This window comes from Larus michahellis, chromosome 1 (assembly GCF_964199755.1).
Source record: "Larus michahellis chromosome 1, bLarMic1.1, whole genome shotgun sequence".
Taxonomy (NCBI): domain Eukaryota; kingdom Metazoa; phylum Chordata; class Aves; order Charadriiformes; family Laridae; genus Larus; species Larus michahellis.
Window position 1 is genome coordinate 170,960,933 of NC_133896.1, and position 27,104 is coordinate 170,988,036.

Here is a 27,104-nt window from a genome sequence, read left to right on the forward strand (position 1 = left end):
TCACAAATCCAAAACACAGCACCATGTGGACCACTATGAAGAAAATTAACTCAATCTCAGCCAGACGCAGAGTAAGTTTGAAGGACTGTTGTTCAGAAACAAACTCTTATGTGACAAAAGTATATGATATTGTGTATTGGCAACAGTGTTGCAGCCAATAAGGTTGGTTGTTACTACATAGCATCAGGTTCTGGAGTAGTTGTTACTTGGCTGAAGCTACAGGGTTTACATTGTCAAAAACAACTTGTCAACCTGAAACTTACCGTAATAGGCTTTTTATTAGCTTACTGTTAATATTTCTAAATTTGTACCTCTAATAAAACCTAGAAATAATTTATGACTGCATTTTTCTAGATTATTTCAACTGCATTCAGAAAAAAAAAATTAAAAAAGGAAAAAAAGGGGGAAAAAGGAAAAAAAAGGAAAAAAATAAAATAAAAGAAAGGTTAATCTCCCATTACTGCATACTGAAAACATTCACCTAACATAACACTTTACTTGGTTTACTGTAGACTCTGTCGACTGCTTCTGTGTTGAATTCATTACGTCACTCAAGCAGTAGAAAAAATCTCCCAAGTATTGCCCCTGCACTGCAAAATTTAAAAATTTTTCTTTTCAAGAAAAAATCATACATTCTGGAAATTACTCTTTGATCATATTAAGATCATATCAGAACATTTCTTTAAAATCAATGTCGTCATTCATGAAATGTTGCCATGCAGATGAAAAGCCAAAACCAAACAAACAAGAAACCCAATTATTTCAGATTACTGAGGCATGACTGAGGCATGAATATGCCTGAGTTTTGTGCTAATTATGAGACCCTGACTTATATGTCCTAATTTGAAAATATTTGTTCCCTATATTATATTTTTCCATAATCCATAGAATGCTCTCCTGAAAGTGGTAGTACTTTTACAGGAAAGCAAAAACTCTGTGTGAAAAAAAGGCTTCTGCATCTTTATGAGATTCTTAACCTCCCAACTAGATATCTGAGATGATTAACAATGTTTTTCCTTTTACTGATTTCTTTTCATCATAGGGTAGATAACTCCAACTTTTGAAATATTTTCCTTTCTTTTAGCTTGTCTGTCCATAAGCAGATTTTAGGTTGTTGCAAATGCAAGTACTGTGCTAGTATGACAAGCTTCAAAGTTTTTCAAATGCTAGAAAAATGTAAGCTTTTCTGCAGGCTGACTTGTCTAATTTAATTTTTGCCACTTAAGTATGTGATACAAGCAGCTCTTCTTGGCACTCAATATAGTTAATGGAAGGAGACAGTCTGAATGACTGTTAGACAGACTGTTCTTTCAGTTGTAAAATAATGACCTAAGACAAGTAGAAGAGACTTTCTATAATATAAAGACAGATTTAGATGACTAAAGTATGGATAACTTAAACTATATAAAATGAATCCTACTTTTAAAGTCCATTAGATAACTAAACCCTAAGGCAACAAAATGTTTTAAAATTTAGATAAAGTATGTAAATATCACCTGGTTTTACCTGGAATAATGGATTGCAGGTGTATCTACTACGAGTGTTTGGCTCAGGCATATTCTATGGACATTAACTTGGTGAACCTTCTGGCCTACTAAGTGAGTGCTTGACATTACTTGCAAATCAGCAAAAAAAAGGAAACAAACTCATGAAAGACTGGGGGTTCATTTGTTTTGCTTTTATTTCCCCCTAGTTCAGCTTGCAGGGCTGAAATTGGTATGATTCTATGCCTGAATTCAGAGAATCATAGAATACTTTGGTTTAGAAGGGTCCGTAAAGATATTTAAAAGATGGGTAGACATGGTGCTTAGCAATACAGATTAGTGACGGTTTTATTGGTGTTGGGTTGATGGTTGGATTCAATGATCTTAAAGGTCCCTTTCAAGCTAGACAATTCTATGATTCTATTCTATGATTCTAAAGATCATCTAGTTCCAACTTCCTTACCATGGGACACCTTCTGCTAGACCAGGTTACTCAAAGCCCCATCAAACCTGGCCTTGAACGCTGCCAGGGATGGGGCACCCACAGCTTCCCTGGGCAACCTGTTCCAGTGTCTCACCACCCACACAGTAAAGAATTTTGTGCCAATATCCAATTTAAATCTCCCCTCTTTCAGTTTAAAACTGTTACCTCTTGTCCTATCACTAGGCTCCCTGATAGAGTCCCTCTCCATCTTTCCTAGGCTCCCTTTAGGTATTGGAAGGCCACTATAAGGTCTCCCTGGAGCCTTTTCTTCTCCAGACTGAATAACCCCAATTGTCTCAGCTTGTCCTCACAGGAGAGGTGCTCCATCCCTCTGATCACTTTCATGGCCCTCCTCTGGTTCCAACAGGTCCATGCCCTCCTGTTGGGGGCTCCAGAGCTGGACACAGTACCTCAGGTGGGGTCTCACGAGAGCGGAGTAGAGAGGTAGAATCACCTCCCTTGACCTACTTGCCACACTTCTTTAGATACAGCCCAGGATGCAGTTAGCCTTGTTAGTTGTGAGTGCACATTGCCAGCTCATGTTGAGTTTTTCAACCACCACCACCACCAAGTCCTGAGCTGCAAGTGCACAATGCCAGTTCATGTTGAGCTTCTCGTCCATCAATATCCCCAAGTCTTCTCCTCAGGGCTGCTCTCAAGCCATTCTCTACCCAACCTGTATTTGTGCCTGGGATTGGTGTGACCCAGGTGCAGGACCTTGCACTTGGCCTGGTTGAACTTCATGAGGTCGGCACAGGCCCACTTCTCAAGCCTGCCCAAGTCCCTCTGTATGGCATCCCTTCCCTCCAGCATGCCAACTGTGACACACAGCTTGTTGTTGTCAGCAAACTTGCTGAGGGTGCACTCAGTCCCACGTCCATGTCACTGACAAAGATGTTGAACAGCACTGGTCCGAATACCAACCCCTGAGGAACTCTACTTGTTGCTGGTCTCCACTTGGACATTGACAAGGACTAGTGGGAGATGTGGTGGTCGGAGGCCATCTTGGGTTTAGTGATCATGAAATGGTCAAGTTTTCAATTCGTAGCGATGTAAGGAGGGGGGTTAGCAAAACCTCCACCTTGGACTTCCGGAGGGTGGACTTTGGCTTGTTCAGGACACTGGCTGAGAGAGTCCCTTGGGAGATAGTCCTGAAGGGCAAAGGGGTCCAGGAAGGCTGGACGCTCTTCAAGAAAGAAATCTTAAAGGCCCAGGAGCAGGCTGTCCCCAGGTGTCGCAAGTCTAAAGGGTGGGAAAAATGGCCAGCCTGGATGAACAAGGAACTTCAAATGGGACTTGGGAATAAAAGGAGGGTTTACCACCTTTGGAAGAAGGGACAGGACACTCAGGAGGAGTACAGAGATCTCGTTAGGCTATACAGAAAGAAAATTAGGAAGGCAAAAGCCCAGCTGGAGCTCAACTTATCCACTAACATTAAGGACAACAAAAAAAGTTTTTATAAATACATCAACAAAAAGAGAGCCAGGGAGAATCTCCATCCCTTACTGGATGTGCGGGGGGGGAAGTTGCAACCAAGGACGAGGAGAAGGCTGAGATACTTAATGCCTTCTTTGCCTCTATCTTCAATAGTCAGACCAGCTATCCCCACGGTGTTCAACCTCCTGAGCTGGAAGATAAGGATGGAGAGCAGAACAACCCACCCATAATCCAGGAGGAAGGAGTCAATGATCTGCTTCTGCACCTAGACGCACATAAGTCTATGGGACTGGATGGGATTCACCCAAGAGTACTCAGGGAGCTGGCGGGAGAGCTCACCAAGCCTCTCTCCATCATTTATCAACACTCTTGGTCAACAGGGCAGGTGCCAGATGACTGGAGGGTGGCTAATGTGACACCCATCTACAAGAAGGGCTGGAAGGAGGATCCGGGGAACTACAGGCCTGTCAGCCTGACCTCGGTACCAGGAAAGATCATGGAGAGGATCATCTTGAGTGCGCTCTCACGGCAAGTGCAGGGCAGCCAAGGGATCAGGGCCAGTCAGCATGAGTTTAGGAAAGGGAGGTCCTGCGTAACCAACCTGATCTCTTGCTATGACCATGTGACACGCCTTCTGGATGCACGGAAGGCTGTGCACGTTGTCTATCTGGACTTTGGTAAGGCCTTTGACACCGTCCTCCATAGCATTCTCCTGGAGAAGCTGGCGAATCATAGCATAGACAAGTGTACTCTTCGCTGGGTTAAAAACTGGCTGGATGGCCATGCCCAGAGAGTTGTGATTAATGGGGTGAAATCCTCTTGGCGGCCTGTCACCAGTGGTGTCCCAGAGGACTCAGTTTTGGGGCCAGTTTTGTTTAATATCTTTATCAACGATCTGGATGAGGGGATTGAGTGCACCCTCAGTAAGTTTGCAGACGACACCAAACTAGGTGGGAGTGTTGATCTGCTTGAGGGTAGGAAGGCTCTACAGAGGGACCTGGACAGCCTGGATCGATGGGCCAAGGCCAACTGTATGAGGTTTAATAAGGCCAAGTGCCGGGTCCTGCATTTCGGTCACAACAACCCACCCAAGCAACTCTACAGGCTTGGGGAAGAGTGGCTGGAAAGCTGCCCAGCAGAAAAGGACCTGGGGGTGCTGGTGGGCAGCCAGCTTACCATGAGCCAGCAGTGTGCCCAGGTGGCCAAGGCGGCCAACAGCATTCTGGCTTGTATCAGGAATAGCGTGGCCAGCAGGAGCAGGGAAGTGATCGTGCCTCTGTACTCGGCACTGGTGAGGCCTCACCTCAAGTACTGTGTTCAGTTCTGGGCCCCTCTGTACAAGAGGCACATGGAAGTGCTGGAGCGTGTCCAGAGGAGAGCTACCAGGCTGGTGAGGGGTCTGGAGACCAGGTCATATGAGGAGAGGCTGAGGGAGCTGGGCAAGTTTAGCTTGCAGAAGAGGAGGCTGAGGGGAGACCTCATTGCCCTCTACAACTACCTGAAAGGAGGCTGGAGAGAGGTGGGTGTTGGCCTCTTCTCCCAAGTGAATAATGACAGGACCAGAGGAAATGGTCTGAAGTTGTGGCAGGGGAGGTTTAGATTAGATATTAGGAAGAATTACTGTAGTGAAAGAGTGGTCACGCACTGGAAGAGCCTGCCCAGGGAGGTGGTTGAGTCACCATCCCTAGAGGTATTTAAGAAACGTCTAGATGTGGCACTTCAGGGCATGCTCTAGTGGCAGAGATTGTAGGTTGTTTTTTTTGTGTTTTTTTTTTTTTGTTGTTGTGTGCGTATGGTTGGACTCGATGATCTCAAAGGTCCTTTCCAACCATGAAGATTCTATGATTCTATGATTCTATGACTGAGTTCTTGACCATAACTCTTTGAGTGTGACTATCCAGCCAGTTCCTTATCCACTGAGCGGTCCATCCATCAATCCATGTTTCTCCTATTTAGAGATAAGGATGTTGTGCAGGACAGTGTGCTTTGCACAAGTCCAGGTAGATTTTTCAGACACGATTTGCCTTTAGTGAAGCCACGTTGACTGTCACCTCTGTATTTTCCGTGTGCTTCAGCATATTTTCCAGGAGGATCTGCTCCATGATCTTGCTCAGCAGAGAAGTGAGACTGACTGGCCTATAGTTCACCGAGTCTTCCATTTTTTTCCTTTTTAAAAATGGGAATAATATTTCCCCTTTTCGAATCAGCGGAAACTTCACCAGACTGACATGACTTCTCAAATATGATGGATAGTGGCTTGGAAACTTCATCCACCAGTTCCCTCAGGACCCACGGATGTGTCTTATCAGGTCCCATAGATTTGTGCACCTTCATGTTCCTTAGATGGTCTCAAACCTGGTCTTCTCCTACAGTGGGCAGTTATTCATTCTCTCAGTCCCTGCATTTGCCTTCTGTGATTTGGGTGGTGTGGCTAGACTCCTTGACAGTGAAGAGCAAGGCAAAAAAGCTGTTGAGTACCTCAACCTTGTCCATGTGTCAGGTTACTAGGTCTCTCGTTTCCTTCCGGAGAGGGCACACATTTTCCCTAGTCTTCCTTTTATCACCAACATATCTGTAGAAGCTTTTCTTGTTGCCCTTGATATCCCTGGCCAGATTTAACTTTATCTGGACTTTAGCATTCCTAACCTGATCCCTGTCTGCTCAAATAATTTCTCTGTGTTCCCCACAGGCTACCTCTTCTTGCTTCTACCCTCTGTAGGCTTCCTTTTTCTGTTTGAGTTTGTCCAGGAGCTCCTTGTTCATCCATGCAGGACTCCTGACATTTTTGCCTGACTTTTTCTTTGTTGGGATGCATCACTCCTGACCTTGGAGGAGGTAATCTTTGAATATTAGCCAGCTTTATTCATCCCCTCTTCCCTCCAGCGCTTTATCCCATGGTACTACACCAAGCAGATCCCCAAAGGGTCAAATTCTGCTCTCCTGAAGTCCAGGGCAGTGAGCTTACTGTGCACCCTCCTCACTGCCCTAAGGATCTTGAACTTAACCATCTCATGTTCACTGCAGCCAAGGCTGCCCTTGAGCTTCACATTCCCCACCATCCCCTTCTTGATGGTGAAAACAAGGTCCAGCATAGCACCTCTCCTTGTTGGTTCCTCAATCACATGGAGAAGGAAGTTATCATCAATGCATTCCAAGAACTTCCTGGATTGCTTATGCCCTGCTGTGCTGTCCCTCCAACAGATATTGGGGTGGTTGAAGTTCCCCATGAGGACCAGCACTTGTGAACATGAGGCTGCTCTCCTATCTGTCTACAGAGAGCCTCATCAGCTCAGTCTTCCCGGTCAGGTGGCCTGAAGCAGAACCCCACTGTAACATCACCTGTCCCTGCCCTCCCTTTAATCTTGACCCATAAACTCAAGGTTGGCTCCTCATCCATCCCCAGGCGGAGCTCCATGCACTCCGGCTCGTCATTGACATAGGGGGCAACACCCCCTCCTTGTCTTCCCTGCCTGTCCTTCCTTGTTCCTCTTTGGGAAACTTGTTCTACTTTGTTTCCCATTTGAACTTGGTTTACATTTCCTCCTGAAATTCTGTATCCAAATCTCTGTTTGGACATTTCTTATCAACCATGAGAACAGTAGGAGTAGATCAGCACAGGGAACAAGTGTTGAATGTTAATTGCTATTTCTTAGGTGACAAACAGGACTGACCTGGTGAGCCTTTCTAATTCATTCCACTGCAAAATCAAAGAATGTTACTCACCGTTTGAAACATATTTCAAATTATTACGTTAAATTCAAAATTAAACAGACTATGTGCTCTCACATACAGCATGATGTCCATTACTGTTGTGGGCTGACCCTGGCCTGAAGCCAAACATCCACCCTGCCTCTCACCCACTCACCCCTCACAGAGCATGGGGAAAAAATAGATGGAAGGAAAGAAGACTCATGGATCAAGATAAAAACAGTTTAATAGGGAAAGCAAAAGGGGTGCATGCAAGCAAAGTAGGAAGAGAAATTCATTCACTGCTTTCCATCAGCAGGCAGATGTCCAGGCACTTCCTGGGAAGCAGAGCCTCAGCCTGTGTAACAGACAAAAGCCATAACCATGAATGTCCCCCCATTCCACCTCCTTTCCCTGAGCTTTTGTTGCTGAGCATGATGTCTTTGGTCAGTTGAGATCAGCTGTCCCCTTCCAACCTGTTTTCTACCCCGAACTTACTCATTGGTGGGGAGAGGTGTGAGGGAGTGTTCACGCTGTGAAAACACTGTTCAACAATAACTAAAACCAATGTGTTATCCACACTGTTTTAGCCACAAATGCAAATCATAGCACCATACAGGCTACTATGAAGAACATTAACTCCATCCCAACCAGACCCAGTACAATTACAGTTCTAAGAACCTATTTGTTAACGTCTTAAAACTCCTTGGTACCATACCTAGGGCCCTGAATCTCTGCATATCGCCCTGGCACCATGATACTTAATGGCTCTCAAGGACAGCTCAGGCTAACTCCCTTCTAGTATTTGTGTCTGGGAGGTGTCCCTGGAAAGATCATATCACGTGTCACAGTAAGGGCCAGATCCTCTGTTAGCAGACCACACAAGTAAAGTCTCAGACTTGCACACAAGAGTGGACATATGTAATAGTGCAAATATTATCTGTGGTACTGGGTGATGTAATTTTTTAACCAAATGGTCTTGGAAATAGCAGTTTAAAACTATTTATCTCCACTGTCTGTAATCACAGAGTCCTGGAAGTAATAACTTACCTCTTAACACTTTGCCAAAAGTAACTACTGATGTAATTCTCTTGCGCCTACCACTCACATGTGAGCTTCTGCTAACCTTGATGCTGTGTCCATTACTATCACATCCTGCTCCACTCTTCCTATCTGTCAACAAAATAAGTGGTACAAATGGATTGTGTCTTCAGAAGGTAGTTGAGACCGTATGCCTCTGATCAATGAATACTTGCTACTCAAATAGCTGCTCTTGTCTTGTCTAGGAGAAGGCAATGATTTCCAGCTGCAGATGTGATCAGACTGCTGTAGGTTATCTAACTTCATTGCAAAGCTAAACACACTCCCTGAATTGCAGCACATGGATCAATTTCCATGGTGCTATCCTTAACAGTTAGGCCTTTTCCTCACTACATATATGTTCTGAATTGGGGCAACAAGAAAGACAAAAACTATTGTGATTGAGGTTACTTTGAATAAAGACATTTCCTCTTCCTTCCCAGCATATTGAAAAGAGAAAACTTGTTTAGTACTATTTGGATTACCTTTCAGCACTTCCTTTATGTCTTTAATACTGTTTTGAAGAAAGGACCTTTAATTCCTCACACATACTACGCTTTGATAATGGCATGCAGAATTAAATATATTAGAGAATTCTAATAAATATATTAGAGCATTTTATTTCTTTGTTGTTGTTGTGGTGGTGGGCTTTTGTTTCTTTTTAGTTTTTTGGTTTTGTTTTGTTTGGGGTTTTTTTTGTTTGTTTTGTGTGTATGTGTTTTGTTTTGTTTTATTTTTGGAAATTAAATTTTCAACACCATCAAAGGCCAGGTTACTGAAACTTTTCAAATTTGTATTTAGGCTCTGGCCAAATATCCAAGTAGATCTCTAGTACTGTCTCTCCAGAAAAAGATGTGCATCATTAAAGGAAGAAAGTGTGTATTACCACTGTGATTAAAATGTATAAATATACCTTTTATCTTATAATTGTCTGACAGAGAGTGATGATGACACAATATAACTCTAAGTTTATCTGGATATTGTTTACAGAAACTAGGAAATCAGTACCTTGCATCTGTTCCCTTACATCTCCAGGACATGTGTTGTATTTTGTAAAACAGTAAGAAACAAATAGAAAGTTCTGTCTCTTGTCTTTCAATTAACTTCTGTAACAAAACTTTCAACTTAGAAATTTATCAGATGCTTCTAGCTTCTATCACAGGGCTACAACTGGGGATAGAATTCCCAGTCGAAGAAAACATTAAATCATAATCCAGACTGACAGAAAATGCTGAAGTCAAATGGACCATTTTCAATGCTATTATCCTATGAAGCAGCACTTGTTCAAAGAACATCACTGCAGTATATCTTTTAATGAAATGACTGATTTACATCACCATATCTTATCCTCTAGAAATACAAAAGTTCAGTTGCCAAATCTCAAAAAGGTTAAGTACACCAAAACGTGAGATATTGGTATGTTTATGATGAAAGATGATCTAAAACTTTTGACCTTGGAGATTTGGTTAGAGTTAAAATTTAGACAGAAAAAGTCAATCGAACTACTCGACATCAGTCGAGAAGGATTTAAAATTCAAGATTCTCATAACCCAAAATAACAAAGGGCATTTTGGAAAGGTTCTTACAACTGCAGCTTGTTTTACTCTCTTCAGGAGCTGCTGCTGAAATTCATAGGTAGTCTTTTCCACTAATGATGAAGAACATGTTCTAGGACATCCTCTACGAAAATGTGTTCCTTAGAAATGCTTACCATAATTCTTCCTTTTTAAAAAGCTAATAATTCAGTCAGACTATGTTGTCTAAGTCACAGTTTTATGTACACAAGAGACGAGGCAACAAATATTTTTTTTGGCCAATCCATTTATTTGTGCCTTTTAGACTGAAACGAGATTGTGGACATTACACATTTTTTTAACCTGCATGGAAAACAGGTAACATTGACATGTGAGTACCCAGCTTGCAATTATAATCAACTATTTGAGCAGCATGTGCAAAGCTGTATCCATTAATAACTATGGATGAAAGATTATTCTGTAATTATTTGTGTTTATTATTTTCAGAATCATCAATATTCTAAATAACTGCTTTTGAGACTGTGTGATTGAGAGAGATGTGTGGTTTTTGAGTGATTTGTGAGCTCTATGGAAATCGTGCAAAACAAAAACAACAGACAAAGAAAAAACAATATACATAAAGATATTAATATATAGATAGATGATATATAGATATAGATATAGATGATATAGATATAGATATAGATAGATATAGATAGGTAGATATAGAGGCCTTGCATATTTTCTGTCACTTAGGAGGTAAAGAATTACTGTCTGTGAAGTAAGATCGCAAGATTAGAAAGGAAGGTGAAACCATTGTTTAGCCAAGAGATCCACTGAAGTAGTGAAGCCAGAAAACAACTGAAGAAGAAGCTAGTTGTTACAATATCAACAGTATCAATTCATTTCTGAAGCTAATATTTTATACATATTTTACATTTACCCATCTCAAAATGTCATTAAAACTGACACAAAATACAAAATATGCTAAAGCCGGGAATGTGTCCTTCTGTGATTGAGAAGGGAATGTGCTTTATGTTCTGTGTTGTGCATGGACAAAGGATTCCAACATTACATAATTCCAGTGCTTGTGGGTGATTAAGATTTTAAGTTATGTTAAAAGGACAGAGTCTCCTGGTCTTATAGTATATTGATTTCAGTGAAACTTTTCAAGCTAAAAGACAAAATATGGAACCTAGATCTCATGTAATTGTTTATAAATATATATTATTTCCTATGTAATGTCATCATGTGTACAATAAATCATGGCATTTATCTATTTCTTATAGTAACGTGCTTTCATCGTTTCACATTTTAGAATCTTGAAAACAAATACAATTTTTCAGTCATGAAACAAATTAGATATATTTGTAGAAAATAACCCTAAAGCAAGCAACTAAAGATGTAAATATGGATGTTGACACAGATTTTTAGACCTAAATTTGAAAAAAAATAAAATATTTGTATCTAGAATTTCTGACAAGGTTTTTAAAACTATTAACCATTTCTGATTAAATTTCACTACTGTTGCATTTATAGCATGAAAAGTAGTTCTGAGGACTGGAAAAAGTGTTTAGAATTTTACATGCATTTCTGGTACAGTAATGCTTAGAGTGGTTATGACAAATCAACTGTATGCATGTCAGATTTAATATCTGGTATCGTTGTTAAAAGTATGTAAGCTGTGTCCAAGTCCCTTCTCCCATACTGCCTACTTCCATCAGCGCTGCTGGACACCACACAGGTGTCAAAGTTCACAGCAACAGTATCAAGGAACAAAAGGAATCAGTAAGAAGCATGTATGCATGTGTGCTTGTATTCGTATAGTTCTTCCAAGTTTCCAGGAATTGCTAGAAAATAAGAAAGGCTTCAGCACTTGACATCAGAAGTCTTCATTGACAGTGGTTTGGAGGTTGATCATCAAACTCTGGCTTCTTGTTATCTTCCATAGGGACATACAGTTGTGCATGAGAGGAAACCATATTTCAGGAGACTGAACTGTTCTGTCTCTTTCGTATGTAGGGAACTAAACCATAAAAAGATAAATTGTAAGACCTTCCCAAGGCAAATGAGAAATCTGTGACAAAGAATGACTTCAACCAGATCTCCCACTTGACCATGCGGTAACTAGTCCCTTGTATTACCTACACCAGTAAGCTGAAAAATTGCAGTTTTCCACCTAAGAATCTGAAATGATCTTGTCAATAACTAATTTATAGATTTGAACACTTTAACTATTGCTGTCTTCACATAGATATAACCCTTGCTCTTGCTCTTAAGGGATACAAATTACTTCAGCTCGTTTATTTCAGTGGAACAAGAGCACCATATACAGGATAAGGAACTTTTCTTCTCATTTCCTGAATGGCTTATGAATGGCTGTATTTTATTAATGTTAGTGTATTAAAACAGATGACAAATAGTATCAGTGTTCTGTTTATATTATAATTTTCAGAGACCTCTAACAACAAATTTTAAGCCACAGAATGCTTCGGGGATTTTAATTCCATTGTCATAGTGGATGTCTGAATGAGTAATTATGATTTGAATGTGCTCACACAATATTGTGTCATATAAATAATATTACAAACTTACCTTCCAATTACAATAAGAATGTGTATGTGAGTATAAAATGAGGACACATGTAGGTTGTACAAGTGCCTAGCGTAGAAATTATTTTATTTCAGTCATCATGTGGTAGCCTTAGTAAAAACAAAGACATGCTAGACTTTATGAAGAATGTTAACAGAAACCTAATTCAAAATAGATTTTAATGCTGTGGAACACACTAGAGTCTGAAAGTAAGGACTTCACTTCCAGGGGTTTAATTCACAGGTCCAAGTTCCTCATACTCTAAATAAGGAAAACTAAGAGCTGATTACTACCCATGAGATGTGAATTAGGTGAGAGTCAGGAGGTATCAGCTCAAGCCCAGTGATGAGAGATGCCTACATTAGACAGATTAGGGTGTAGGTGGAAAGAATACATGACTCTATCAGTTCATGTAATTATACTTTAGAATTGGGTAAACAGACTTTACTGTTAGCAGGAAAACACTTCAATCTGCTAATAGGAAATACTCTTTCAGATGAGGCTTTCTGCAAGCAACTAATTTGAGTTTATATCTCACTGAACCTGAGTAATAAGCTTACTCTTTCCACACTGGGAGATTTCTCCATCCCTACCACTTCTCTCCTGCTCCCAGCTGCATGGTCTGCCTTCCTCCACATATCACCAGACCTGGTTTTGGCCAACTTAAAGTTAATAAAACCTCAGAAAAAACTATCCAGGGATTTTTCCATAGCTGTTTTTTGTATATTTTAGCCAATTAAAGTGTAGCAGAGAAGGATGAAATAAACTCTCTCTGGCAGTACTTAACCATTTCTGGCAGTACTTATCCATTAACTACATTTATCAGCTCTAAATCACACATGTAGCTTTTAGACTTCTAAGTTAGAGGTGGATCAATTTCGTACTTTGTAGCATGTGTCCATACCTGGATACATACCTCACAACTGAAAAAAGGGTACTAATGAGTTCAAGAAGTCTTGTTGACCAAGAGTAAACCTGAGTGTCATAAGAAGAGTACAAGAGAAGGTTAAAAGGAGCCTTCAATAACATAGCCAGCTATATCTGGAATGCACCAATTTGTAGCTTTGTATTTTTGTAAGTACACCAGCTTTGCATTTATATATGCACCTGGAATTTTAATTTACAGTGGTGATCCTAGAATACATCCTAGACATTTGTCACCATCTGACAGTGAAGTATGGATTTATGTTTCTGTCAGTAGAGAAAGGGTAGGAATCTGAGGTTCAAAAAATTTCATGCAATGTAAACACAAGTTAAGAATTCATCTGCGCAGTTATGGAACATTTGTTTGTGGTTGGTTTTTTTTTTTTTTTTTTAATTAAAATATATCAATCATTGGTGGTGCTGCACCTTTTTAAATAATTTACGTTTTACCCCTCAGTCAGGGATCAAACAGCATTTTCTCTTGGAATAGAAGAACAGTTTCTAACATTTCTCATTCTGAATGACTAGAAATTACATTTTCTAATCTTTAGGGAGGACATCCACCACAAGCCAATGAGTATTCTCTGATCCTTCCACTAAAACTGTGGCACTGAGTAGCCAGAAATAAAAAATTTCTGAAGATGGAAAAAGATGCAGAAAATGAGAGTTTGACTACATGCTATAATTGCTAGAATATACTCCTGAAAAAACAGAGACCTATTTCTCTTATGATTTCCATTTCCTCCACAAAGATAAGAATTCTGGAATGCCATGTATCTTCCAGATGATTTTTTTAAACTACAGACCACTTAGTAACTTAGTTGTTTTGCAGGTCAGGTTGATATTAGCAACAGCCTGTCTGAAATATTTTATATTTCAGAATCATTGAAGTGAAAGTATATGTGTCTTCAAGCAACTTGGCAAGAATAACTTGCCAAAATGATGATTAAGTGGCAGGTACTTTGTGTAACTATAACAAGGTGGCAAAGGAAAGAATAAGTTAAAAGACATGCAACTTTGTGCAAAGAAAAGAAATAAAAAGAGAAAAGGCGGAGGAAGAGAGGTGAAAAGAACAAAGAAGAAAAAGGCAAGAAAAAAGAGAAAAAGAACAAGGGAAAAAAAGAGGAGGGGACAGGAAAATAAAAAAAAAAGAAACCCTACCCACCACTGAATTTAGACAGGAACTAAGGGACTACTTTTACATAGCAGAGAAGGAAGATTATAAACTATTACCTTGACAACAAAAATCCCAAAAACGTAACTGTGAATAGCAAGAGTTTGATCAGTTTAGCGAAGACATTATATGGTAGGTTGGCCTGCAGCAGCCTTTGATAACTCAAAGGCCTCTTCTAGTTTCATTATGGTTTATGATGGTATTCTATTTTCTTAATATTCCACTCCCCAAATTTATTTGTATTTTAGTCTATACTTCAAGACATAAATATTCAATCTAACAGAACAGTAAATGGTGTTATCAATAGCTTTTTTATTTTAAAAACTTAATGTCAAAGGCATTAACATGCCTCTCTCTGATGAATTTGCTTCAGGAAATAGTCTAGATTTCATTTAAATTTTTATATAAATTATTTCCCAGTAGAATATATACATTTGTATATATATATGCATGTGCATGTATAGAATTTTCAGGGACATTAAAGTGAACTCAAATTATTTTAAGATGCCAACACTATGCAGAAAGATGTTTACCATTTCAGGGAATTTTGAGCGTTGGCTATATGTGATCTTATTAGAAGATACGATACCAATCAGAAAAAAGCCTTTTAACTGACACTGAATGTGGGTACCAGTGCACTTTTCTGGTCGTTTCAAAAAGCAAAGAGTTTCTATCAAGATTTCTTTCAATTTTCTTTAGAATGCCATATTCCAAGGGGAAAAATGCATGGCCAGTGATTAAGTGAAGAATTTTTTCATCCCCATCTATCAACCTTTGCCTATATTTATTAACCCTTATTATATAATTTTTTTAATGCCTAAAGCTGTGGCCATTTGGGTAGAAGACTCTAATATTTGTTTATATTCTGCTAGGCCTCTGGCATATAGCATGAGGTATCAAAAATGCGTTTAGATTGCAATTATTCCAGAAGCCACTTCACAATCAAGGTTCTACAAATATTTTCTTCTGTCAGTAAAAACCCTGAGTTTAATGACAGTAAAACTAGATTAATTGTCTATAACATTCTAGTGTAGCCTGGAATTATCGACTACATTTTATGCAAGATATTCTGTACGTCTGCTTTTGGCAAGCTTCCAGAATACCTACTGCCTTGCAAGACACACTTTTCATTTCTAAGTATGTTCAGGAATTAACTAAGCATTGATGTGATTATCAAAAATGAATTCAGGAGAAGGAGTTCTAGACACTCATTAGACAGATGTGACGAACTAGACAGAAAGAAGGTTTGAATATGTTTGGACATCTGAATTATTTGTATTTATTTGGTTAGTTATATGATTACTTAATAAAAAGAAGCACTGTTATGGAAGAACTAATTATTTGCACTATTTTAATTTTTTTTGCATCAATATTTTAATAATATGAATCATTCCTCCAAAATGCCTGACTCTCTTCCTTAATTTTAAATTGATGATTATACCAAATTAGATGATTATATCAGATGTAAAGTCTTCCATAATGGACAGATGGCTTGAAGAATCTCTGCTCTTGTACTTCAGCATATTTATACAATTGTAACATGGCTGTTTGTCCATCAAGAATCAGGATGTAAGCTCCACTCCTGAAGCATCTTCCATTTAGACAGAAGTCTTTGATTATATATTGATTATATATATTATATGGGCAGGGATTGCCCATTCCTGGGAGAAGGTTTCATTATAATCAAAGGCATATAATCGAGGGTGCTGTACTGGATGCCAAAAAGGGCTGTGGTGGGTTGACCAGAGCCAGCAGCCGAACACCCACACAGCCACTCTGTCACTCCCCAAAAGTAAACCAGCTCCCCTGGTAAATCAACCCAGGGTAGATGGAGTTCAGTACAAGACTTCCAAACTTGCTCACTGCAGATCTTCAGTGTCTGTTAGTCATACCTTATTAGTATAGATAGAAATCATGTGACTAAATCTTTCATTAAGGCTAATCAGACCAATGGTTATGATTGTATCAGTAGATACAAGTTGAATGACAGTTATTAGTGATGATACGTTATATCTTAATTTGGAAACAAAGCAATTCAATTTTCCTTAGACGACATCAGTACACTATTTCAGTTGGTGAAAATGAAGCTGATTTTTAGCTAAATGTCAATGGAAGTTCATCCCAGCTATTTTAATTCTGTGAATTCTTGTAACCTTGACAGGCAACCTCTTTCAAATATCGTTATTCTCCATACAGACTGCTTTTGTTGTACTTCACACATGGTTTACACAATTCTGTGTTATTGTGTCTACAAATTTACATTGCCATGATGATTTTATTAATTCAGAAAACAGAAATACTTAGGTATACCTTCAGCTGGTATTTCTGCCTGGTTATATGTATCGTCTTGTACTATAGTCCACAACCTGTGGCCTTTCTAGTCTAAAAATTACGTTCTATCCATATCGATATATAAACCAAGAATAAGATAACTTGGTGCCTACATTTTTAGAAATGTGTGAGTGATGACAACTTTAAAATATTTATGATCTAGAAAATGGTTTTCTCCACTATTATGCTACTTCACTAATATAAGCATATTGTTAAAGTATATATTTTTCAGATGAGCATAAAAAGAAAGATAGATTTATATTTAAAATGGAAGTTGGGGAGTTTGTGCTTAACTCATTCCACTTCCACCCACAGACATGTTGTTTTCTGAAAAGTCAAGATTTACTTTATATATATATAATGCTAATCCTCAGTGGATAGCTTTATTCTTTGTGTGCGCTCTCTTTAACATGGTGCTTAAAGTGCAGGATTTCAAAACTTAAAAAATCTTGAAGGGCACTAACAAGTGTGCTTATGCTTTTGAGAAAGCTGACTGTACTAGTCTTTTAGTGGCATTTATTTATTTATCTATTTATTTATTTATTTATTTATTCAGTGGCCTGAATAAATAAATATGGGAAAAGCCATGCTTGGAATAATGAAAAAATTTCGACCAATTGTCAAACTGTGATTTGGAATTCAAGGTAAACATCCAAATTGCTCACTGGCTGTCAGAGTATCATAAGATTAACTAGACCCTAATTAACACTTTTTACTTTCACTTATTTTTCTGATTCGTCATTCAGAAAATTTACAGGGTAGTTGTTTATCCTGTCAAAGCTGAAAGAAACAAAATAGATTAATAAGGTAAGCAGGTGAGCCCAGATGCATCACCACTAGAAATACTCAGAGAATAACAGTACTCTCTTTTTGCCTTTTCTTTTGTTCTTTCATAATTTTGTTCATTTTGTTCTTTCTCTTTCTGTCTTTCTCTTCTCTCTTTCCCCCCTCTCTAATTGACTTCCACACAAGATGACAGGAAAGCTATCCCTAACTAGATCAGCGAATAGAGTCACTCAGGAAGCTCGTGTATCCCAAATTGCACTTAGATGCCTGTGGTTAGGTAGTCAAATCCTGATTTTGGTGTTTGAGCTACCTGTTTTGATGCTCTGCGGCCACTGAAAAGAGTTGTATACCTCTGGCGAAAAACATCATATAATCAACTAAGTTAGGATGCATTACCATCATGAGAAGCCTGTATCTCTACACTATTCATAGAAAGTGACAAAAAGTTAGATATCTCCTCTTCAAAAAAATGAAAATTGTCCTAATGCAGAGACTTGATTCAGTCAGTCAAACATAGAGATCTAGTGCCATTTGGGATGTGATATCTATCCGGTCCTTTAGCTGCCAGTCCACAAGTGCACAGTTTTCTACTGAGTCTTCTTCATATTTTGTAGTAATGCATATTTCTCTGATACATGGCATCTCAGACGGTACTAGTCAAATATGCATGGACAGCAGAATTGAGCCACAAATTACCATCTCAAATCAAATTCTGATTATAAACCTATTTCACAGCTTTGGAAATGTACATGTAATAATTTCATATAGCTTTATGAAACATAAAAAATACTAAATTTCTAGAAGACGGCCTTCTTTTGTTTGATAGAAAAGATAAGGGAATGTTAAATAAAAAACCTTCAGTAGCTCAATCACCAGTGCCCTGTATTCAAAATACTCATACTGGACATAAAAAAAAAACAAAACAAAAAAACCCAAAAAAACCCCAACCAAATCGTAAGACTGGTCTGCAGTCTTTTAAAAGTCTATTAAAAGAGTTAATAGAGAAAAGAAAGGAAAGGTAAAAATTTCTCAGCATTGCTTTTTGTTTTCCAGTAGCTTATTATGTTCCTTAGCAAGGTGACATGGAAGTTACTCCAACCAACAACTGGGTATAACAACCTTTGATGTACACTGACTATTATGAAAAAGGTCAAAAATATTATCTTTATCAAATATGCAATCAAAACTAAATTATGTCAGTCAATATATTTTTGAATTCTGTTAAAGCACTCATTGCTATTTTAGGGGAGGAAATTTTGCCTACATGTAAACTAGGCCTTCTTATTATGAACAAGAAATGTTGAAATTACATGGAGAAACAGACAGGAATAAAAATATCTTATGAATTATGTTAGAAATACAGACATAAAAAGAAAATATTGTCAGCACATTGTTAAAGACTCTGGATGTATAAAATACAGATGTCAATAATCCATGTGTTTACCATTGTTACAAAAGTCTTCTAAATGTCAGATTCCAACACGAATCCTGGTTAGCTAAAGTCTTAGACTGTTTATACAAGGAAAATCTGTTTGGGATATAGTCATTACTATCTTCAATTGTTTCAGAGTTGTTGAGAAAGACACATTCTTGAGAAGACAGGTTGCTCCTCTTGGTTGGATTCATTCTCAGTCTTCCAAAAAATTCCTATAAGCTGTGAGACTTATCTTCGAGGTAGTTTCAGAAGAAGTACTGAGGTTCAACACTGAGAGAGTGCCATGCAGTACTAGTGAATCAGTTAATCTAACAGTCATGATTTGGCAAATGTTACCAATTTTGCACAAGCAAGGCATCTTGCAGAGAAAAAGAAAATAAAATAAAAATGAACAAACAACTCCCACACATATTTTTCTGTTGAAGATCTCCTTTATCAAAAGTTTAACTGTATACACCTTTACCATTAGAGTACGATGTCAGAGACAGAGCTATTCTGAGGAGGTACATCCTCCGCTGAAGATTTCCAAGACATCTAAAATAATAGCCTCTAGTCTTAAATTTGGAGAAATTCTGTATCAACAGTAATACTTACGGATTTAGGATTTGTGATTTCAAAAATCATTAGTTTAATAGCTAAAGTCAGATATATTTAACAAAGCTCCTTAGTTCTTGTTTGCCAAATGTCCAAAGTCATCATAGCCTGAGATCGATTTGGACTAAAGATTCATTTCCATACTGAAATCACAGCGGACTGTGATTTTTTTCAGGAAAGTCATTGTGAAATTCTCCCCATAATTTCCAAATATCTGACATAGTAAAACAAGACGGTATATGACAAAACACACACACAGAAAAAAGGAAACTAGTTTGCGTGGATGCTTTAATTTCCAAAGGTGTGGTGGAGTGCACAGCCAATGGAGAGAAATGGAGAGTTTAGTGTATTGCGTTTTAGAGATATACTCTAATATCACATAAATGGCTCTCTCAAACTGTCCTTTTCTTTCCACTGAGAATATAGTCAAACTCAGATGTAAATGACTACTTTTAATCAAATAAATCTTATGGTAAGACTGTTTTAGAAGTCAGATGGGTTCAAAAAGAAAAAAGTGGCATACTCACTTGTCAGTTGCAACTGTTCAGAAAAAATGCTCCTGTAGCAACAGCTATTCAGGTTTTCCCAGCCCCTTCACTTTATTCCTGGTATGGAAGGAGGCTGTATAGCCTTAGATTATGTTATTCTACCTGATGCTACCAAAAATGTTAAAACTTCTTGGCTGCAAGACAGTTTTCTCTCTAAGCTACATTTATCATTTTCTTTCAGTTCATTTGTGATTTACTTATGTTCACATTCATTGGTTCATCCTTAACAGCCTCCTAGTATTTTGAAAATGGAATCATTTACTGAAAAAGAGACTGGCAGTGTAATAAAAAAGATGTATGAAGTTTTTGAAACTTGATCCCATTGGCATTTTTTAATGAAGGTATTTGGTTAGTTGCTGCTGGTACAAACCATGGTACCTTCCCCTCCAGCTCAAAACCTCCCTTCCAACACCCCACCACATATAAATTTGCAGTCAAGTAACTGATCTTCAGCAAAATCACAGGAGCTGATTGTGTTTAGGCTTGTAACATACTAAAACTGTAAAGTAAGCCATAGCAACATAAGCTTCAAAAAAAAGCTTAGGGCAACACTTTTCTTTAAGTGTAGAAATGGCTAAGAACAGATAATTACTGAAACGGACCTGATAAATAAGTCATTAAGCCATGGTGATTTGTACTCTTCTGTCTCTACTTTGAGTCTAACAAAGAGTTGCATTCTGTACTATTAGTCTGAATTATCTTTTCTGGTAGCCCCTACTGCAGTAGTCTAAAGACTACAAAGACAGGAAATGTTTAAGTTTTTGTTTTTTTAAAAAGCTGAAAAAGTCCCATCTATATATTAAGTACGCTTGGTTGCAAGAGTAGGCTGCATAAAAGGTTGCATGTCTTCCAGAATAGACTACCATTTCACTCTTCAGATATTATCTTCCTGATGATAGGGGAAAAAAAAAAAACAAAACTATTTCTCGAACTTGATTTAGTTATGTAAAAGTGTCTTCTGGTGCCATTTGAGACACACCAGTATATGTAATGCACTCCTTTGGGGCTGGCAGACATGACAAAAGACCTGTATGGGGCCTGTATCTTCCTGAATTGTCAGGAATTGTTGGGCTTCTGGGTTAATCAAAGCTTCTCAAGTAGCTTCAGTTACTACCTAAGTAACTGAATTGAAGCCACTGTCTCTTCAACTACCAGCCTCATCCAACTTTACAAAATTAAAAGGTCCAGTTTTATCAGGGCACTTGAAAATTGGTCTCTGAATCCTTATTCAGCTTGACATCTCTGACACAGTCAAATAAAGAACAATGACAACAGGATCTTCTGGGTGTCTCTTTTCACAGAAGAACAAAGTTCATAGAAGACAAAAAATTATAAAAGTATTCTGGAATGATGTCATCTACAATAGCAGATGTAGCAAACAAAGATTAATCACAGTTAATTAGGCAAAGAAGGCAGCGGGGGTTCATTTCAGTGCCGTATCTCTTATTTTGAGGCAAAACGAAATGAAGACTTGGGGAAAAATTACGTAGGATTCATTCATAACTTCTCACTTAAGGAAACTAACTTGCCTCTCTTAACCAAGCACATAATGAGATAGGTAGACAGTTATTAGTTAAGTCAATATTTTCTGACTCATATCAAATTGCTGTGAATTTAAAAAAATAGAGACAGCAAATGCTGCTAAAAAAATCCATTCACTCTAGTTTTAAAATTTGCTTTAGCAACTGTGTAATTTGTACTTGTTCTCTGCTAATATTCCAGTGAATAATTTACTGGCAGCAGGCTCCAGATGCATTAAGTATCACAAGACATTAGCAAAATTATTCAAATTGGAAATAGGAAGTATTAGCATTGAAAATATGCGAGATTAAAAATTACAATGACAGAGCTAGAGCATGAGAAACTTGTGACTGATGATTCCAATAACAGCTTGAGTTTCAAGTAAGTGCATCTAACAAACCCATCACAAGCTATTTGCAGAAATTATTCAGCAATAAATTCAGAATAAAGCAGAGCATGTTCATAGATAACTCACTACTGAATATTCTACGAAAATTCCAAATATTTGTTAGAAATGGGAAATGTAAATTGCCCTGAATATTGTAATAATAGGTAAAGGCATAAGGTTAACCTTTTCTATATTAATCCTTTTGAGCATTCCAGTAATAAACTTTTGTTCAGTATTCCTGCCTTCCTCCTAAAAAGAATACTTATTGCATAAGTACTTTTAGTAGATTTGCATAACTACTGGGATGAAGTATTTCTTCTTCTCAGGGTGGCAGTATCTATTTAATGTACTTATACTCCAACCACGCAATTATCCTGAAGTAAATGTAAACATGGATGAGAGTCCTCCCACAGTTATGTTTAAACTGGCTAAGACATCACCATATTGTTCGACTCTATTTTCTGTTTCATTGATAGCTTTATATTTTAATGCCTGAAGAGTATAGAGCTGATTAAGACTTTTGTTTTGCATAATTACATTCAGATTTGTTTGAATATATTCTGAAGCCTTTGGAATAAGATCCGTATGTGCCAACATTTTGGTTCTGTCTTATGCAATTGAGACACAAATTCCAAGCTTAACCTCTTAGAAGAAAAAAAGCCTGAAGTGAGAAAGTCTGGGATTTTTCAAAGTGTAGATTGCAGATTTTGATTACATTTGTAAGACCCACAGTGGGGCCAAGTGAGTTTTGCACTGGTGTGGTTTACTGTCTGGGGTGAGTGGCTGGCCACCAGGTACCCACCAACCCACTCTCTCACTCCTCCTCCATCAACAGGACAGGGGGAAAAAAATAATGAAAAGCTCATGGATTGAGATAAGGACAGGGAGATTGTTTACCAATTACCATCACAGGCAAAACAGACTCAGCTTGGGGAAATTAATTTATTTTATTGCCAATTAAACACACTAGGATAATGAGAAATGAGAATAAACCTAAAACCACCTTATCCCTGCCCCCACTGCTCCAGTGTGGGCTCCTCTCCATGGGCCACAGTTCCTGCTAGGAGCCTGCCTGAGCACAGGTGCAGCTTCCTTCAGGTCACATCCACCTGCTTGGGCACTGAGACCTCTAGGAGCTGCAGTTGTGGGTGTCTACTCCATCACGGTCCCCTGTGGGCTGTTTCACCATTGTCTTGTCAAGGGGCTGGAGGGGAATCTCTGCTCTGGAGCCCAGACTACCTCCTCCCTCTCCTTCTTCACTGACCTTGGTGTCTGCAGGGTGGTTTCACATTTTCAGTTCTCTCTCACAGCTGCTGCACAGCAGTTTTTTTACCTCTTCTTAAATATGTTATCACAGAAGTGCTACCACCATTGCTAATTGGCTCAGTCTTAGCTGGTGGCAGGTCATCTTGGAGATGGCTGGAACTGGCTCTATCAACATGAGGGAAGGTTCTGATGTCTTCTCACAGAATCCATCTGTAGTAGGAGCACTGCTCCCGTCCTTCCTGTGGGTCTAACAGTGTGGTTCAGGGGCATGGTGGCTAGCTTGGTGGGAAATGCGTGAGCTTCCGGTCACATTGGCGAACACCCCCCAGCCACATACCCCAGATACCCGAGCCCTGGTGACCACCTCAGCCAATGAGCCTACCTAGGAGACCACTCAACCAATGAAAGCTATATATGACCATGACCGATAGATGACCACAGTTCATATCCAACCCAGATTATAAAATGGGACTCCCACCAGAGACCCCCCTTTAAGTGGTTCTCCTCAGAGCAGCAGGTCTGTAATCAGAAGCCCTCCCTTTGGCTCACAACGCTGTCCAAAGTAACTTCCCTAGGACTGATTGTCTTCGCCTTTTAGGTAAGTGGTTTGCACATTTTGACTCGTCATTCTAAGCTTAGTTTTAGTTACACACTGTGTAGTATTAGTTCCCAATTGATGTTCTGAACCTGTAAAAAATTATGTCTGCCAAAGTGTTTGTGGTATAAGTTTCCTGTTCAGTTTGACTGTTCTACCTTTTCATGACACCATTAAAACTGATTTTTGCAACATCTTTTCTCAGTCTTACACTTCTGCTACACCATCCCTGCAGCCCCCAGGGATCACCCACACACCTGCTACCAAAACCTTGCCATGTAAACACAATACACTGTCTTTGGTAATGATTCTCAGTTTATGTTTATATACAAATTACAATATGCAAAAATTAAAATATTTTAAACCTCAGAATGAAATTTGAGATTCAGTCATGCTGAAATTCTGTGTCCTCTCCAGATCTGATTTCCTTTCCCTCTCCCTATTTAACATATAGAAAATGAACAAACAAAAAAAAATCATGGCTCAGTTGGGCCCTCTGAATCTGGCCATTTAGCCACTTATCATTTATCATAGCCATTTTGCTATGATAAATTACAAAATGGATCTTATTAGGAAGGGAGAAAACAAACAATCAAAAACATCCACAGAAAATTTGTTGACATCATCAAGTATAACTGAAATATTTTACATCTAGATTATAAATTCCACTGAAAAAGGAAAGAAGCCATAAAGCAAAAATAAAATCTCATTTTCCTTTGAGATGTGATCAGGATAGTAGTCATACACAAACATTTTTTGTTTTAGTGCAGAATCAGATATCAGATTTTAGCTGAAAACTGCATTGCTGTTTTTGCTGTAGAAATAACCTTCTACAGATCAGTAATCCATAAATATATGTCAGACTTGGGACTTAAAGCCTAATGTGATTGATCAGTTTAAGGTTTAAATACAAAACCAAGGAGGTAATACTTGACTGCAAATATAGCCTTACTACGTTGTAAAGCCTATAACAGAGGGCTATATTAATCTTAGAGATGGATGAACCTTGGAAAATCTGCCTGCAAAGTGAACTCACCAGCCTATCTAATGTGCTCTCAAAGACTGCTAGCTCAGCAGGGTGAGTCTAATGTGTTTCTTTCAGTGAGCGAGCATGAAAAATAGTGGTTATCTCCAACTAGTTCATGGCTTCATGTTTTGTTTACGAAAGTACATCTCTAGTTCTTACATTTTTGTAATACAACTTAGATAAAGGCTGCTATTTTTTTTTTACTCAATATTTTATCCATTCTCTTAACTTTACAGTCTTCAGACATTTCTTTCTCTCTGTCTTTCTCTCTCTTGGTTACTGCATAATCAATGTCAACCTTTTGTTTTTCATTCACTTTCATCTACAAGCTCTTTTATTCACGGCAATCTCTTCTTAACCTTGTCTCTTAAACCTCAAACCACTTCGTTTTTCAAGCATTTCTTAAGAAGATTCTGAGCTTAATTCTCTTTACTGGAGGAGCATCAAGTTGAACAAATCTAAAGGAATTATTCTAAAATTCTAAACACACAAATAATGGAATCCTGATATTAAACACCTAAACTTTGTGGGTTTTCTTTTATTATACTTTATTTTTTTATCTGGACTTTATCTACACACCTTAGCTTTGGGGAAAAAATATCAGTCTTTCCTAGTACTGTAATTGTCCCAGGAAAACTGCCCATGTAAATTTTATTTTCTGACTTTATGAAAGCAGGAAAGGTATCATTATAAGGAAAATAAAGAGACTCATAAAGCATTGACACTCACTACGGCACTTCTCTTACCTAAAAAAGGAACTCCACTAGTAAGGATAACGTATTTCTTATTTGTAAAAAAGTTTCTGGTTTCAATTAGTTTACTCAGAATTTCTTAATTATTACCTGATGATGATTTTTCAGAATAGAGACAGCAACAAGGATTCCTATAATGGTTAGCTAATAAAGTGGCATTTTATCTCATTTTAGGCCACCTTCTTTCTAAGCCCTTTGGAGGAAAAAAAACCTCACAACATTACAGATGTTGAATTTCTGCCATCCAGGGAAGCTACCGCTCAGAATAGACAGATGGCAGTTCAAAATAATTTTTATTCCCATGAAAAAAAAAAAAAGTGAAATCATGTCTGTTCCACTTAGATTAGCAGGGCAAACTGGACATGAAAGCAGCTGTGGAATCCCTCAAGTATGCGTATCCATTAATTTTCTCTTGGTGAAAGGGTCACTACTTTAATTTCACAGAATTAACAAAATTATTATGCATTTTAAAGTACGAAACGATTTATTTGTTTCCTTCGTCATGTTTTTTTTGGGGTCAGAAAAATCAGAATATATTTCAAAGGAAAACTGCTATTAATTTTTCAAAAAATAACACCTGTCATGAATGATATTAGAAATATTATTAAGGTCAGTATCAAGAATCTTTTTTGGTTTTGGTTCAGTTCAAATATTTCTCATCCTTCACATTCATTGAAATTTATCTTTTCAATGTTATGGTACTATTAGTTTTTACTTTATTTTATTTTCTCATTTTATGTCTTCCCATTTTCTTCCCTTTCTAGAGCTACCTTAATTTTTAGCAGGTGTCTTCACTTTAGTACCCCACCCATTGGTACAGATAATAGTCAGAAAGAATAAATAAAAATGCTGTTGCTGTTTATTTTCACTGTTCTTTCACTACAGATTTATTAAAAACAGTCTGTTCCAGCTCTTGTGATTTTTTTTCCCCAGGCTTATTGCCATGCTCTGGCGTCAATATGCTTAGATTAGTTTGAGCTAGCATTTGCTCTATAATTCTGTGAAGCTCTACTCTTGTCATCAAGAATAGAAAAATTATATTTGTACAAATGAATTATGAAGCCTTCTTATATAGATCTTGTCATAAATTGCCACTACATTAGCAAGAAATACTTGAGAAAGAATTTTACTTCCTTGTTAGCAACAATATGTGCCCCTCCCTTGAGTTGTCTCTTCTAGGGCGTTAAGACTCTTTTTTGATTCAGTTTGTCAATGATAAATGGAAACGTGTTAACTTTCCTTTTTTTTTTTTTTTTTTTTTGAATTGGTGAAAGCAAGAAAGAGTGCCTTTCAGTGAGCTGTCAGATCAACAGTATTAGTCTACTGTAGGTTCAGATAAAGGGCTTCAAAGTATATTACTTTCTCTTTTCATACACTAGCAATAAAGCCAGTTCAATATAGTTGGAAACATTTTAGATCAATGTTACCAAAATTTAGCAGCTCTTATTTCTGCTTTAGAAAAACAGCAATTCTAGTGATCCGATG